Source organism: Varanus komodoensis, unplaced genomic scaffold (assembly GCF_004798865.1).
Source record: "Varanus komodoensis strain SLA01 unplaced genomic scaffold, ASM479886v1 scaffold4, whole genome shotgun sequence".
Classification (NCBI taxonomy): Eukaryota; Metazoa; Chordata; class Lepidosauria; order Squamata; family Varanidae; genus Varanus; species Varanus komodoensis.
In genome coordinates, this window is record NW_025335941.1 from 42,533,436 (window position 1) to 42,552,217 (window position 18,782).

Here is an 18,782-nt window from a genome sequence, read left to right on the forward strand (position 1 = left end):
TCTAGATTAAGTCAGTTAAACTTATATGCAATTGATATCAATTAATCATCACTTGAGGCCCATTAATTCCATGAAAAGTGAGTATGTGTAAAAATCATAAACATGCAACATGTGAAGCATCTTGAAATAATTTCTTCCCATGGTTCAAGGATCTATTCTTTCCTTTTTTTAGTTGCCATTTCTAATGAACAGTGAAGTAAAACACCACCTGGGAATGCCAGAGGAATATGTCTTTACTATATTTACTGTATACAATGGAAGTCAGCTATTATGTAGAAACTCCCTGTTTCATCCAGCCTTGATATTATATCAAAATCCACTTAAACATTTCATATAAAAATTAAGCCTTAGTGTTACTTAATGAGGAATAGCAGAAAATCTATCTGGCAAACAGAACTCCAGATGTTTTCTGGATAAACCACACCTACAACAACATCTGTACTTGAGACACTCCAGGGAATAATCAGCTTTAGCCCAAGGACAAAGAAGTCCATCTATCTCTCTTATTCTGTGCCTTTGTCAGTCCTTCCATCCTTAGCTCCCTTATTCTGGTTTTCATTTATCTACCCACTAGTTAATGTCTCACTCAAATCAGGATTTTACTGAAATGACTACAATCTTCCAAAAATTATGAAACACTCTTTCCCATGTTGGATCCAGGTAAATCCAACATTATACTAATAAAAACACAGCCTAATGAAGTTGTAATGCTCTTGTGCAATGCCTTCTGAAACAGCTTCTGTTTCACCTTGCACAATGTCTAATGTTAGTAATCATAGTACTGGATTTGAACAGAAGTACAGCAGAGCAATGGCTCATAGGATGGAAGTGTCCAGGCTCAGGGATAATGATTTTCTCTGCCACCCACCTCAGACTTCCTGATCCCTCTAAGCTTGACCAAAATCCTCCCCCAAATAGCTGGGGAGGGGCTGGGATGGAATTTCTCAATAACAATATATTGTTATGAGCAATTCCTGTTGCAATGCAAAGTATTTCGGTGTGGCCAGGTCTTGAATGGGCAATTAGGACTCACTTGCTTCACAGAGGACTCACTTCTTAGAATGATAAAAATAACTAGAAATGACATGTTAACTTGGAAGTTTTCTCACTGGTGCTGGCAAAATTAACTTTTGATCAAGGTGGCCCTATGCAGCCTGGGTACATGTCTCTCTCCTTCCCTTTTCTTATGCAATTCCAGGTCTCTCCAGCCAAAGTCCAATATGCTAACCACTACATTGCCTTTTCCTGGTCCCTATTCTATGATTTTTGGCTCATCTTAATAAACTGGGTACTATATTATTATGTGATGTACATAATAGGTGCCATGGGTACAGGATGGGAGACAAGTGGCTGGAGAGCAGCACTTGTGAAAGGGATCTTGAGGTACTTGTTGACAGTAGGCTGAACATGAGTCAGCAGTGTGATGCAGCAGTTAAGGCAAATGCCGCCCTTGGATGCAAAGCCAGAAGTGTAGCTTCCAGATCTAGGAAGGTGTTGATACTGCTCTACATGACTCTGGTGTGCCCACAACTGGAGGACTGCATCCAGTTACGGTCTCCACATTAAAAGAGAGACTTAGCTAGGTTAGAATTGGTTCAGTGCAGGATCACAAGAAAGGTACCTGTGTTGGGAGGGATGACACATGAAGAGAGCTTGAGGAAACTGGGTGTTTTCAGCCTGGAGAAGAGGAGACTCTGAGGGGATCATGTAGCAACTTACGGGTATGTGAGGGGATGTGATGTGAAGGAGGACTGTGACGTGTTCTTCCCTGCAGTGGAGGGCAGGTCATGTTCCAATGGGGCAAAGCTCAAGGAACCAGGTTTCAGGTTGAATGTCAGGAAATACTTACTTATATTTAGGACCCCTAGGATATGGAATGGGATTCCAGGGAAGGTAGTTGAGGCCCCAACAGTGAGGGTGTTCCAAGGAAACACTGGACAACCACATGTTGGGGATTACATGAGCGGAGCCGGCTGTAGCCAGGGGTTAGATTAGATGGCCCAGGAAAGCCTTTATGACTGGCTTTGCTTCAGTGTTTCTATATTCTCAAATTTTGTGAATGTCTGGAAATGCAATTATACAAACACAATCACAGACACCTGTGATTCACTAATTTACATTTGAAAAGTAAGGAAATTCATACCTACTTCCAACCTTTACAACATTCATTCTCTAGAGTATACATGATTCTGAATTGAAATCAAGGTCCTAAAGACCAGTGTTAAATCAATGGATCGCTCTTTCTTTTATGAGAGGTTTTTTTCCTTGTGCTTTAGGAGAAGTGGCAGTATAATTTTTAATGTTGTTTCATACGCAAAGCCTGCATGATTAATAGCCCTTAAGCACTCTGCTCTGTAGAAGAAGCATGACTGACAGTCCTCTGGGTATATAGCATATGCAGCTTGAAAATGTTATTCTTTCATACTAATGGTGTGAGATATTGCTTTTTTATTTGTGTTTACAGCTGTTAAATAGCATCAGTATCTTCAGGACTTGTGATAAGTTGGTTGAAGAATATTGATTCCTGTTTGATGTCTGCATGTGTAAAACCTTGGACAAGATTTGCAATAGCCACAGCTAATCAGAAGCCCTTATTTATTGTTGTGAGGCCATGGGACATATTAGAATATGTACACAGCTTTTAAAATGAGGTAAAAACTAAAAAGCCTTTTCTATTTTATGAGGCTATTTGATACAAGTGCTACCCCTTTTTTACTTTTCAGATGTCACACTTATTCTAGAATATCTATATACAGAATTCAAAAGCATAAGTAACCAATTTTTTAATTATTTTGTTCCACAATGGTAAACACTGAAAAACATACTTCTTTGTCCCATATCTTGGGTGCACCACTGGAATTCAATGGCATTTAAATAGTAATATTTATAGATGAATATTTATCCAAGTATTTGTCAAAAGCCATGACCCAAGAGCTGCATGAGACAGGCACCTCAATTCCTACCATGTATTCCTAGCTGATCTTCTTCAGCTGCGACACTTAATCTTCTGAAGAAATTTATACATGTTAGCAATGCCTGAGGTGTCATAGACAGGTGTAGGGAACAGTCTGTGTCAGGCCGGGGTGGCTCTCCTAGCCAACTATCTAGGGTCTCATACAGAATTGCTTTCTTGTCCTTGGCTATGATTCTTTGCTCACCAGATATGCAGAATATGGCATTATACGAATCATGTGCTTTATCCCTTGACTACAATGAAACTGGTTGGCATAGCCAACAAACAGCTTACAATATTCTAAGAAAATAGCAGTTAAAGGATAGTGTATAAGTTTAGGGCACAATCCTATGTATGTTTAGACAGAAAAAAGGGCCAACAGCTCCCACCATTCCCCAGAGTAAAATATATTAAAGCCATAGCTGAAGAAAGCCAAGACCAAAATAATAACATGAGATAGTGAGGAGCATGTCACCAACACTGGTAGGGATAACTTTGCTTTTGTTGCACCTAAACTGTACCACAGCAGTAGTACTAAACTGATCATAGGGTATCTCCTTGAAAGGGGTAGGGGGAAATCTACTGAAATGAATGGATCTTTCCTTTTCATTTTATTTGTTTCAGCCATGCTGGAAAACTTAAAGTGTAGTTTACAGTAGTTATGGCTCGGGGCGAGTGATACAAAAAAATTCTACCATGCTTTTCAGGAGTTACTAATGGAACTCCTTTTCATGAATGGGCCTCATGTATTTCCTTTTGCCCACCCACTATGTACTCACAAGTCTCATTTTTATTTCTGTAAGGAACAGCATTGGATTTAATTATATTTTTAAGAAGCCCAGAGGCTGTTGAATAAATAGAATCTTATCCACTGCTAACTTGCAAAAAGATGCTAACTTGCAAAATGCAAATTTGAGTAACGTGAAAGGAGAAAACCTTCAACAGGAATTCTCTAAAATACACACACACACAACTTTTGTTGCTCATGAAATTTGACAGCAATTGTTGGCAGCTGCCTAGATAACTGTTTACTGAAAGAGCTCAGTAGTGAGTTTTAAAAGTAACCATTATCAATTGGCTGATGTATGCCATGTTTGATTCTGAGGATTTGGTTGAATGATATTAACATTCGTACAATCTTACACACTTTATAGTCAGTGTTGCTGAATGCATTTTGCCTGGCCCCAACTTTGAATTGTAGTGAAGGGGCTGTAACACAACCCACAGTGTTTATTTGCTTATTCTTCAAGATACAACAGATAAAATGTGTGCTGTACATGATTTCAGAGTTAAACAAAATAAAGTTTATACTACAGTATCCCATTACTTAGTCATGGAAAACTCAAAAGATTGGATCTAGTCACTCCCATGCTTAAGAGAAAATCCAGTGAAATCAATATGATCAAGTCCCATTGATTACAATGGATCATTTTAATATCCTGAAGAATATTGTTGCTATTTATTAGGGAACAACCATGCAAACCACCAGCCTTCCCAGGTCAGTGCCATGCTTGAAATTTTAGTATGCACGTATATTTGTCAGGCAACACACTAAATTATGATCTTCCTGTAAATAAATTATTCTGAATTATTTGATATTTAAAGAGTACAACTGTTGCTTAAAGTAAAGGTAAAGGTTTCCCCTTGACATTCAGTCATGCCTCACTCTAGGGGGCAGTTCTCATCTCCGTTTCCTAGCCGACGGAGACAGCGTTTGTCCGCAGATAGTCCCCATGGTCATGTGGCTGGCATGACTAAACGAGGTGCACGGAACACTGTTACCTTCCCACCAAAGTGGTACATTTTTATCTACTTGTATTTGTATGCTTTCGCACTGCAAGTTTGGCAGGAGCTGGGACAGAGTACGGGAGCTCACCCTGTCATATGGATTCGAACTGTCGACCTTTCAATCAACCAGCCCAGCAGCTCAGCAGTTTAAACCACTGTGCCACCCGCAGTCCCCACAACAGTTGCTGACACCAACATAATTAATACAACTAAAAAAAAACGTTAATGCCAATTCAATCCTACCAATTTGTTCAGTGGATATTTTGAACATTTAACGAATATTTGCTATGTTATTGTTTATTTTGAACATGTCTTCAAAATGAATAATGTACCCAAACAGGTATCAGCTATATTATAATGCAAACAACTATTAAACTGAAGCCATAAAATCAGCAAATTGCAAAAGCAACAGATTAAAAGGGATAAACAAAAACTGTTTAAAATGGATATATAGATAATACAATTTGCTTTTGACTTACTCCTGCTTAGTTTTTGCTTTATTTGTGTTCATAAGTTGGCATTACTTAGATTGTAACAATATTGACTATGATAACTTGTCCACAACTATGCCCCTGTTTTGGGATGAACAAAAATGATGGCGATATCCCTACATCCCAACAGTAACTCCCATTCACTGCTACTTATCTCATAGTTGCATAGGGGCTCCAAGAAATCCCAGGGAAGCAATCTAATCCTAATCCTCACAAAAGTTTTATTAAATACTATTACCTACCCCCATCCATGCATGAACACCTTTACATAGTGAGTGGGTTTGAGAATCTGAGAAGAATGCCTCCAACAGGCCAGAAGATTGCAATGAAGAATTTTACCCTATATGGAATGACAAATGCCTGATGTTCAACCTGAACTCCAACAAGGAGGAGACACTTGAGATAATATTGCAATATACAAAGGCTACTTGAGTGCACCAAAGAATTTCAGAAGACGATCACCCTATATTTTATACACTACATCAAAACCTTTGTGTGGCTCATGGAAAACTATTGATGCTTGTGAAAGAAATGGGTGTGCCTCAACACTTGAACATCTTGATGCTTAACCTGTTTCATGAACAAGCAGCTAGTGTTAGGACAAATATGGAAAAGCAGAATAGTTTCCTACAGACAAAGGTATCAGGAAATGCTGTATTTTATACCCCCATCTTTCCAATTTGTACACAGAACATATAAGGAAAGCTGGATTAGGATCGGGGAGCCAGGAGTGAAAAATGGCAGAGGAGATATTAATAATTCATGTGATACTATATTATTGACAGAAAGCAGCAATGAACTGAAATGACTCCTGATGAAAGTGAAATGTTTAGAACAGCTGAATATTGTAAAAAGGAAATTCATGACTTACATGAATTACACAGTTTTAAAGTCAGCAATGAAGAAATTAAATTTGAAAAATTTTGCATACCTTGGTTTAGGCATTAATTCAAAGGGAGACTGCAGCCAGGAAATGTGAAGAAGACTGAAACTTTGAAGGGCAGCAATGAAGGAACTAAACTAAGAAAGATCATGAAGTGTAAAGTTATTCTACTGGAGACCCAGGCCAAGGTCATACACACTGCATGCCTCCAGATCAACATGCATTTGTGTGAACGCTGGACAGTGAAGAAAGAGGATAGGAAGAAAATGGTTGTGTTTGAAATGTGCTGAAGGAAAGTTTTGCAAATATCCTTGACTGAGAGAAAGCACAACAAACTGGTTCTAGATCAAATCAAAGCAAAATTTCTCTGGAAGCAAAAATTATGAAACTTAAGGTATTGCACTTCAATTACATTATGAGAAGAGAAGACTCACTGGGAGAAGGCTACAGGGAAAGTCAAGAGCAGGAGAAAGACCAAATATGAGATTAATTCCATAAAGGAAGCCACAGCCTTGCATGTGTAGAGCTGAGTAGAGTGTCAGGGACAGAACATTTTGGAAGGTATTATATCATAGGGTCACCTTAAGTTGAATATTAGTGGATGACATATGACAACAATCATCTAACCTCTCGTAATGGCGAGAGACTTTGTTCAGCTACAGATTTAGCAGAGCACTGGTGAGAGCTTACCAGAAATCACATAAGCATATTTTTTCAGCAAGTGGAGAGATTTTATGAGTCATTCCAAGTTTTAGGTATTCTACAACTGTATTGAAAATACAGAAATATTTACTGGAACACAGATAATTTTCTAGAGCCATTTTTGTTCGAAGTGGAGAAATACAGAAAATACATTTTATTGGTTGTATCTGGAGACTAAACTGGAGAAGGAAAAGCAGATCTGTGAATGATCAGTGAGCAAACCAATTCAGATACTATAATCAACATGTAAGACCTTCCTGCAAATCATATTCTGAGGGGGGCTCAGAAGGTGACAGCAAGAAAGAGAGCTTTCTCAGTGTGTTCCTGCTAATGGAATCCTCTTCTCAAGGAGGTCCACCTGACACCAACACCATATTTTTGTCAACAGGTTAAGATGATCTTCTATTCCCAGGCACTGAACAGCATATGGATGGGGCATTTGCGTCAGATGTCGGGTCCAGTATATTATTGTACCTGTTTTATCTATCTAAATCAACTGAAAATTTTGCATATAAGGTAATTTACTATGTAATTTTACATTTAAGTAATTAAGATGTACTAACTTGTATTTGTGATTTGTAAGTTTTGTGAGCAATAAGAGAACTTCAGTAATTGGATGGTAGAGAAATGATACTCAATGTCATTAATAACAAAGCAACACAAAACAAGACAAAAGAGAGATCCTGAAATAAAATCATGAAATCCCTTAATCAGCCTTCCCTGACATACTGCCCTGCATATTTGGACTACAGTTTCCAGCATACCTCTTCATCGGCCATACCGATAAGAGACAAAACATCTGGAAGGGGCGATATTGAAGAAGGTTGCCTTATGTCTTTTTTTTCAAAAATCAAAAAGCATCTGGAATAAACTGATTGGAAATACAGCCATGGGGGAAAGGGTTAAGCCTCTACTATTGCTTTAATAAAATTGGACCCCCTCCCCCCCTATTTTGGCCCTACAAAGGTCAACATTAATTGAAAATTAACATTTAAAATCAATTGAAAACAACTGTTTGGCAATTAAATGTAAACAATTTAATGTTACCATGCCATAACCGCATTTGCAACAGAATTATGAAAACATGGACTATTTTCTTTTGCACAAATAACATGGAATAGGAGAGAAATTGCCCTTTGCCATTAACAAGAGAAATTTCTCACAAAGTGGAAACAAATTGGTATCATATGCTGTAATTTTATTTTCCTGTATAAATTAACTTAACCTACATATTTAGGAACAGAGGCACAGCAGAGAAACAAAAAATGATATTTTGTTTCCTTTGCTTCATAGTAACTAGAAATACTTTCTCTAGGACAGATGGTAAAGGAAATAGGGGCATGGGGGGGAAAAATAAATAAGACAAACGAAGCCTGGAGGCACACTTGATCATGAAGGAATGTATTTTAATGGTGGCTTTGTTGTTGCTCTTCTTCTTGTTTTGCTTTATTATAGAAATAAACTGCAAACATGTAAAAGCATTATTTTTAATGCCTGGGATACAGAAATGGACATACTCTGTAAATCAAAATATCTAATATTCATATTTTCTTAGTGCATATACATAAAACTATATTAAAAATTTAAATGTGATATTATATTCACTCAATTCAAGCAGCAGGTTAGAAAAATGTTAGCTATATAGGAGAAAGCTTCTTGGCATCCACCCCTGGTATTCTATATTGTTCTAAAGCACCTACTGCACAGTTTTTTCCTGCTGAATATTTTTCTCAGTTTTGTTCATACAGAAATGAAGCCTCCTACCAGAATGAGATAAGTCCACATTTTTATAAACCCATTGGCATAGTTGATACTCTATCGATGGGGAGAATCTACCTACTTAGGGGAAAGGTTCTGCATAAATTTGAAGAAACCATATTTACTTGAGATGTAAGTTACATCTGTTCATGTGTGATATTTTGCAAAAGGGACTGGCTTGTAAAGGTTCAGTGGTAAAGAAGAAAAAATTCCCAGGGTCTCCTATTTTGGGTAGGGAGAGAGTGATATGAGATCTGCTGATGGATAAACTACACCTCCTTTTTTTGCTGCTTGTTACCATGTAGATGATTGTTTTTTTGGTGACTTTGTGTCTTTATATACCTCTGTGTGGAAGAAAAATATGGACCATTGCTTAATTTGCAGGTGGTTATACAGCCATCCTGTGGTTCAAGCTGCTGGGAAACAGATGGATAACAACTCACTCTGACTAACCATTGGGCAGATCAGGACTTTTCAGGAACTGCCAGCTCTATTTCTCCCACTGGTGTCCAAAGGGGCATCACAGCAGCACTGAGGGAAGTGGGGAGGACAGTTGCCTGGAGTGGGTATCTTCCTGCCCCACTCTTCTGATATCAAAAGAGTGCATTGCTCTATTAGGGAACAGGGGGTGTTTTTTTTTTTTTTGCGGGGGGAGCTGCTTCATGCTTAGCTTGGAAGCCTAGTGTGAGTTGGCGCATCCCTTCCTGGTGGAGGGAGGGAGGCTTATAAATCCAAGAAGCAGGAGGAGTTCAGATGATATGCTAAGCCACTCCCTGGATGGCTTAGCATGTTGTGCAAACCCAGTCAAAAATAAGCTCAGCAGTGACAGAGTCACTCAGTGGGCTGTTTGAATATGATGTCAGTGGCAGAACTCACAGAACAAATTAAACAGCTTGTGAATTTTAACCATGAAGTTAAAATTCTTTTGGTGACATTACAAAGCTAGGAATGGAAAACGAAAAAGAAAAATGGCTTATAACTTAAGCATAGCTAAAGAGGCATTCATCTATGTCTGTCAGGACAAAAAGCTGTTTTATGACGGGAATTCTCCTAAAGAACCCAAGTAAACATTAACAGAAAGAGATGGTTCAACTGTTCCTGCTGCTAAACAAATCTCTTTCCCAGTGTAATGCAGTCAAGTCTTGAATACTTCAGTTGGGAAGAGAAGTGACTGCAAATGTAGTGTGAATGTTGTCAGAAACAGATGGAGCAAAGACAAAGCCAGAGGTGTCATGTGTCCACTGGTGCTGCTGAGGGAAGGGTCACCTTGATAGGGGGTGGAGTCAAGGAGTTAATGGAACAGTCATTTGAATCTGAAACAGCCAGCAACCCAGGGAGAACACGTGCACATGCACTTTAAAATGATGTGTGCAAAGCAGGGAAGAATGCAAAGGTCAACACTAAAGCACTCATTTAGACCCATATTGTTTTCTTTCAGAAACAATGGTTGCACTGAAAATGCAGCAATATCCTCACAGCCACATAGGAAAGTGGCCAAAATGTGCCCATAACCATTCCTCGCATTCAAAATCAAGGAGGATTGCTTACTCAGGAGTAAGCATGACCAGCAAGTTTGAGCATCCAAAAGCCACGTATTTCCATATCTAAGGGAGAAATGCTTACAGATTTAAGTGTCAGTATTTGGGCAACTACAAGTCAGAAATTCATAATCCAGTCACCAAAATTTAAGTGCGGGATTTCTGTTTCTGGCTTACTGTTTCACCCCTTCAGTATTCTGCCAGAAATAGAGGATCCCGCCATCACTTATTCAAAATAGGACTCAGCTGCCAGCTAGCCTTTGTTGGTAGAATTCTAAAAGTTCTTGCTGTACTTCTGCAACTCATACCTTGCGATCTCAAGGTATGATACCAACTCAACCCTTTGCTCCACTTTTGCTTAAAGTTACTACCAAATGTTCACAGCCTCAGATAAATATATCTTGGACCGAAGTCCTGTTCCTGAACTATTATCTCTACTTCTATTGATTGCATGTCTGCATTAGATTCTAGATACTATTTTTGTTGATCCGACCTTGAACTTGTGGGTTCTATGCTTTTATATTAAACATAAATTTGCCTATAACAATTACCAACCCTGGTCTTGAACTCAAAATTTCCTATTAGATCACCAATGTGAGATAACACAGAAGGCAATCAATATCACCTGTAAGTAAAGAGGGAGAGGCTACTGCTCACAGAGCTCTGCATCACTGCTTATTCATGTTTCTTCTCACAAGTCCCTAGTAATCTTTGGCTTTTGTTGTGTCCTCCAATCATATTGGGCAATGCAGCCATAATGCTGGCTTTGTACAAACCATTTTCACAATCTGGAAGTTAAATAAACAGTTCTGGCTAAGGAGATGTCCTCCCATGTTCCTTAATTTAAGATCTTAAGCCCATTTGAAACAGCAGTTTCAAATCCTGGTTATTCTCAGGCATGTTGAACACAGCTGCCAACAAACCCTGCACACAGTCAAGGAAAAAAGCAGCAGTGTAAGGGTTGCAGCGCACGCTCCTGAAGCTGGCTTCCAGTTTCCGAACTGTGTTAGGAAGTGTGACAGCCACTCTATACTTCTGCAGGGATGCTTCGGGCCATTGCTGGAGTTCCAAAAGCAAGCAATTCTTTGTATAACAAAGGCTGAGTAAGTCTTGTATGATAAAGAGTTAACAAAAACTATTCAGCTATTTTGTATTTTAAAAACAAAATCAAGTTATTTCAGGGAATCTAAATATTAGAACACAACATTTTATATTATGACAAAATGAAACATCATGAACATATTGTGTATACTAGCTTTAAAAGACCATTATACAGAAATATATGCTGAAAATGGTTAAAATGATCATCTTTGCGATTTTGCAAGGGAAATACATAAATTGCTCAGCAATCTTCATTGCAAGAAGTTAATGAATGCAAAACAATGTAGAATAATAGGTAATTTATTCTGAGGTAATGACTGTAATATAACTGGAATCTGTGCTAATAGAGTAAAAAAAGGCTTCCAGCTATTTCTGCTATAAACAGCAGTCAAGTAATTTTCATTTCTTCCCTGGAGCAAAATATTACTTTAAAATGAATGCTAAAATGTTTTCTACTAATTTCTGAAAATCAAAAATTACTACCTGTAAATGGAATGCAATAACAAAGATAATACACAAGCAGCTTTTGCAAACAAGACCCATATTATTCCTATTTTTGAAGTAGCATATGGAGAAGAGACATTGCAATAGCTACTAGGTATTATCTATAGGATGCAATGATTGCTAAAATAACTTTCAGCTATATTCTTTTGCAGAACCAGCAACATATTTAATTGATAAATCTGTACAAAATGGGAGCAATGTACAAGTGCAGCCAGGTCTGCTGTTTAGCAGAACAAGGTCAGGAATGGAAATGATTGTCAAGAGGATTAGGAAACACAAAAGACCAAGTATTTCTCACTGCTCATAAAGATGTTGGCTAAAACTCTGGAGGGGTCTTAGGATGCTCCAGGCAGAGGGTTCTTACCATTCCTAACCTAAGCTCAAGGCAGTGCGCAGCTACTCCATTTTATCTTTCTTAATGGATTTTCTTTGTAAGGAAAGGAGTTAAGTCATGGGAAAATATTGAAGGTTGCTAATGTAAGATGATGTCTGAACCCCTTATAAAATTCCAGAATTAAGGCAAGGGGATGGCACAATAATAACCAGGAAGCATCCTATGCTAAAGTTTCAACCTTTGAAGATTATTCTCCTACCAAGTTCATAGAATGGGAAGCTATGATATGAAAAATTCCTGTTGCATCATTAGGATCATTCCAGTACTGAAATTTCAATGCACTATGCAGCAAAAGGAGCAGCTTCAGCTGGAAAATAAGGAAGTTTAAACAGTTTCTTTACAAATTGACTCCTTAGAAAATAGACCTTGACTGTATTATTTGGTTGGAAAGGGATCTTTCACTGGACCACTTGATGTGCAAAAAGCAAACTGAATATGTAGTTGCTATTAGTCACATTTACCATTATCATCATTATTACATTGCATTATAGAACTCCTTTCTTAGCCTGCCATTCCCATTGTGAAAACAAAAGAAATTTTGATACATATTTTAATGGAAGGAAATTATATGTAAGAACAGCTTTAGTGGATTAGAGAAAATTCATCAAACGTAGCATACTGTTTCCAAAAACAGGTGGCAAATATATATATTATATATATTAACTCCATCAACCTGTCATAATCTCTTTTAAAACTATCTAAATTAGGGGCCAACATTAACTCAACCTATGATGGTGAATTAAAAGCAATGAGAATTATGGTTTTTTGCCTCCTTTCTGATCTTCCTGCTAATCAACTCCATTTTGTGAGAGAGGAGGAAACAACCAAGATTCACAATCTGACTTAATTGGAACATAACGTCCTTTCTTCTGTGGCTTTTATGTACTCTTGTGTAAATCTTGCATCCAGGTCAGATTGGTACTTATCCTGGGAATTTTTTCTTGTTTAATTTGCAGGAATCAACCCTAACCCTAACTTGCCCATCGGAAGCAGCTATTATCTCCTGCTCATTCCAGGGCTAGGGTGTTTGAATGACATTGTTTTTAGGTAGATCCCTGGTGCTCATCTGTACTAGTTTAGGGTGTATCGTAAGGGGATATATGATGATGTGCTTTGCTTGATCCAAGATGTCAGCTGTTCCCTAGAAAGAGGCACTACCTGACTCAGAAAAAAGCTATGAAATGGGTTGTGGAGTGCAATGTTATCTCAGCCAAAAAAGAAACACATGAGAACATCTTTTCCCAATGCCTGAGCAAATGGGCCACGTAGAGAGATCAAAGGAGAAAATCAGATAATATGTCCTCCTTGCTATCTTAACTTGCCCAGAGTGAGACCAGCAAAGACAAGAACAGGTGGAAAATCATTAAAGGTTTCACTAAGATCCTGTAGAACATACCCATTTCCTTATAGGCCATGTCTGAGAAAGGAAGCCAGAAATTTTTGCTGTTTTAGAAGTGTGAAGGCAATCTTGAGTAGCTTTTAAGGAAGAGTATTAAATATACCGTTTCACAATTTTAAACTAAAGTAAAAAACAGGATGATTTTTTTTTCAAGGAACAGAAACGACATAGAAGTTCTTCATTCCCAGGAACCGGAAAAAAAAGGGTCATGATCTGGCTTTCAATGTCAGCCATGCTAATGCGCATACAAACAGTTTGGGCAAACTATTGTGTAAAGAATCACTTAAAGTCTGTCATGAAACAAGGACTAACAACATTGAGAGTGAGAAGAGCAGCAAACTGGAAGATCTTACTAGTCAACATTCATCCTTTGGATTTTATTTACCACTGAGCCTAGCAGAATGTTTGTAAAAACTCTAGGATAGATGACAGATTGATGGAATAGAACAGTTATACAATGTGGAAGAGAAAATCGTATTAGGATGGTGCCTGCAGTAAGACATCTCTCTCTTCTGTTCTCCTACCAGGATAGTAATCTCTCACCATAGTGCCTGATGTGGCATTCCAGCTGAAGTCTGCCAGCCATCTACAAAGTCATAAGATCTTCTCAGGGTCAAAGACAGTGGCAAGTCCATCTCTGAAAATGGCCATTGGAGACTATTTTCCTGGCCCTGGAAGGAAGGACCTGTGTCCACAGTATCTGCCACCTTCTAATCTTCCCAAATCCTTTACAATTAGCCATGTACTCTGTAGAAAGCTACTCTTGAAAGGAGGCCAGAGTTTGTGAAAGCAACAGTGAAGACTGAGTGATCAGTTCTACAGATACAATTCAATTGAGATAGAATGACTATCAATGAATGTTGATATTCATCGCAGATGAAAATGATCACAGAAGAAAACAAAATCTAATAACATGATACAAAAATGTATAATGTAATAAATGCAGTTGAAATGCTTATATTTTTTTGAAATACTTATACTGATTGTTATGAATGAGTGTTGGTCTTTTCCACATATATTTTCTAGGCCCTGGTAGCCACTATAAAAGGTTACCATTCCATCTATTTTGTTTAGATATATCTATCTTGTTGGGTCTTGACAGCCCTATCATGTCAACCTTCTGTAACAGCATAGAGTTTTTCAGCAAGGAGAAGGAAAAGTAAAAACTATGCTTCCTGTGGGCATATTTCACAATTGCTGATCCTGAGGGATGATTTGTTATTCCTGTCAGATCAAAGAAAGAGATAAGAGAAGTAAATAAAAGATGAAAACTATAATCCAGAAATGAGGACAGCTGAAAAAGCTTCAAGACCAAAACATTATGATGCTACTTAAAATAATTTAAATAAGTGAGATACCAAACACCTTGCAAATAGATTAATATTGTACAAGCTATGTGTTCTGCTTGCTGACAGCAGAGCCAGTGTTAAAGGTTTAGGGGATTCTCATGAAAACCAAATATCAAATTGCTATTAATTTACTGATTTTTTTTTCCCCACAACTGGCCATGTTCCTAATGGAATCAAGTCTTTTGACAGGAAAATGTTTGAAAAACAGCGCAAATACTAAGCACAGGATCTATTTCATATACAAGCACATTTAAGCAGGAGAATTTCCTGCTGAATTGTATCATGTACTTTTTAGTTCCTAGATTGTATAAACTCACACCTTTGGCTTAAAAAAATCAAGAGCTATCTTTCATTGAGCCTACATAGCCCTATAATTTGAAACTGTACAGCACAAATTTCTTCTATGTAGAACTTATTATAAATAGGACAGCATACAAGACATATATCAAGATATATTGTATAATATGATCCTTCACTAGCTTTTAAAAACATTGCTAAGGATACACAGACTGCATCTAACAAACACAGATGAGGGTTTGGCAAATATTGAAGCAAGAATAGGTAAATAAACTTGAAATACTAACTTCATGTAAGCATACACAAAAAAATCTGTTTTTAATGGTGCATCTGACAAATATAATTACATTTGGGGCATCAAACCAAGAATTGCCTTTTAGCTGCTTTAATTTTAAGTTGAGCAGGAGTAATAAAGCATTACTGATATATTGACATCACTGTGTTAAATTAGTGTTGTGTAAACAGTGTCATGCCAGTTTTTTTTCCCTAGACTGAATGAAAAACAAAAACATTAGAATAAATTTATGTATGTTAGGAGTAGGTATAAGCTTTGCAAATAGGATCCAGTTTCTTGGATTCTATTCTGTAAAAATTGAATTTTATAAAACAGCTATCTAGTAAACTAGGCAATCTAAGCCCTTTTAATGTGCCATGTATGTTATAATTTACAAGACAATCTAAATAATTTGAACACCTAGAAATTTAACCTTCAAACCAAACATGTTTAAATAGCTACAGACTTTCTGGACAGTTTTGTACAGGCACACCACTATATATGGGTTTGTACAAAATTCCTGAAAGAAATAAAAGTATTACAAAAGCTGTCTCGTAGTAAACAACAGCAACAACTACAACAACAGATGGTTGTATCTACAATCAAATAAAGTAATAAGAATACAGATAGAAAATATTTGTGCGAAATGCCTTTGTTTTTTGAATTAGCATTCTTAATATAAGCCCCCTGAAGACAGTTGAACTAGTCTAGAAGAATTGCTTTGGATTATGATGTACACCAACAATAAAGACAATTCCAAATAACATCTATTGTCCAATATAACTGCTGTTTACATATTAAAAAGAGATACAGGCTTTGTACCAGGGATGTTCTGTCATGTTTCTCCACAGGAGAAGGCTGTCATGGTAAAGTTCATTATCAATTACTGCTTTACAAGTGCAAGATGAGTTAAGCTGTCATAATTTTCTCAGCTAGAGATCTCGTGCTGTCAAAGAATGTCAATTTTTAATCTGACACAAGGAGGAAAATTATCTCTTATTCTGACCTCTAATTTCTTGACATTTTAATGCAATAATTGCTATGGTTAGTGCTGCAACCATGATTTCACCTGTCAAGGAGGAATGAATCAATATCCTTGAGCTGTTCATTACATCTGAGCTTTTACTTTCTAAATTTATTGGGTTTTTTTCTGGGAGAGGGGACGAAAACTACAGCTTGCAACCTTTCCAGATTGCTTTTGGGTCTTCTTCACGCTATGGACAAAGTTCAGACATATGCAGATTAATTAATGATGCCATTTTCTTAAGAAGTAATTCTGTTTGGACTGGATGCTGCATCTGTGGTATACTGACTGTCCTAATATGAACAAACACAACATTATTCTGTCCTCTCAGGAACATGTGTGTAGTCAAATATGAGGGCACAGTTATAGGGAAGGTCCTCCTTTGAAATGAATGGGTGGGAAGGGTATACTTCGTCAGAGCTACCACTCTCCTAACGGAGAAGTAAAATGGGGCAATAACATATAGCTAGCAGAGCTGATTTGGTGTACCACGTCTTCCAAAATATTATTGAATTTAGGGATATTCAAAATATACAAAAATTATGAGATGTACAAAGAGCATTGTTTCTGCATGTCAAACTGGAATGACAGGAAAGGCAGGGATTTTTTAAAAAAATGTAGACAGAAATCCATTTAATGATCATAGAAATATAAATAAAATAACTAAAATGCATATGCATATACAGTGATTCACTGTATATAATTATTAAACTGAAAATTTGACAGGACATTCCATCTTCTAAAGAAGCAAGCTGGTTTCAGTTGAACAGCAACCTGCCTCTTTAGCAGGGAGAGGAGCTTTAAAGAAAAAAAAATAAGTTCATTTCCTATGAGTTCAAACACACTACAAATAATAATATTTGTAATTATTGGATGACATAATTGATGCTGACGAAGAGATGTAAGTAGACATAGGCTGTGTTCAAATGTAATTATAAACCACAGTTTAACGTGACAAAAACAAGTCAAACTGAGTCTTGAACATGTGTACATCCCCTTTCCTTTCCTTCTCTCTTCTTACATAGCCATTTTTGATTAACTCTGGTTTGTCATTTTGTTTGAACCTGATAAACTCTGACCAATGTTAAAGATGGTTTATATAAAACAAGCCAATTTCAAAGCATGAGCTGGCTTGTTCCAGACAAAACATATTGTTCCTACATTTCCCCCAAATGTGAAAGAAATTAGTTGGGGTTCATGAATTCTGGTATTACTATGCAAGAGGAGTCTAATGACACATTGTATGACTTAGAGAATTCTGACCCATGTAAAAATTGCAAATGTCATTTTTTTAAAAAAATTCAGAATATTTTTCTGGGCACAAGTTATACATGTTTCTGATTCCAGGATTTAAGCAAAAATGCCACAAGTATCCCACTAATTGGCAATGTATAAATTATTATTTGTTTTGTGTACAACAGATGGGAGCTACCATGAATGAGGCATGGCAGCTGATGTATTTACCTTTACCACAACATGCACCTTTCAGCTGTTGTACCTTCACACTTTTCAACTACACTGAATCACTTTCAGACTACTCTAATACTTACAGCAGACATATTTTAATAAGTATTTTGCTATGATGAGTTACAAGATTGGGATTAAACATAGAAGAATTCATATACATCAAATATTAATCCTATGTATATCAAATTCTCTTAAAAACAGTGCTATAAGAGGCAACATTCAGATGCTGATACACACAAAACCAATTCTCTCCCCCCTGCCCCCCGCTGTTTTTTAGCCATGGTTTTGTTCCTTAGAGTTTCTTGTAACTTGATTTATTAACAACAACACAATCACATATATATTTTATAAACTTTATAAATATATGGTGCTTGCTTTTTATGGATATGACAATAACTACTCTAGTAAGTAAAATGGGATTGGCTTAGCTATGCAATCAACTGCAAGTATGCCATGTTAAATGTAATGTTTACTTCTGAGCAGACATGCCTAGGATTATGCTGTTAATTTCACTTACTAAATAACAAAGCACACTGGCCAACATCCAAACAACAACTTGTAATACTAGTTTAGAAATAAATTTGGGGCTTCAGGTTTGTTCAAATGACTGGGGAGCATTTTACCTCACTCCCCTCAATACTCAATCTTTTCCATCTCAGATTGAGATCCAAGTTGGAAAAGGATCCTAAAGTTCTCCCTTTCCATTCCTACTCATCTCAAAATGTCCTCCACATAGGTTTCCAGCCCCCAAATTATGTACCAGCAAGTTAATATAAACATGTACAAGGACTTCATTGTTCATGTGATGGGATAAACTATTGTTATCTAACCCAATGCGAAGCTGGGGAGCATGTTGTGTG

At 37.1% G+C, this 18,782-nt stretch overlaps 1 protein-coding gene across 16 annotated transcripts in view; it reads right to left on the reverse strand.

Annotated features, from left to right (window-relative positions):
- NBEA (neurobeachin) overlaps positions 1-18,782 on the reverse strand; it is a 450,384-nt gene that overhangs the window by 57,877 nt on the left and 373,725 nt on the right. The gene's annotated exons all lie outside the window — the stretch shown is intronic.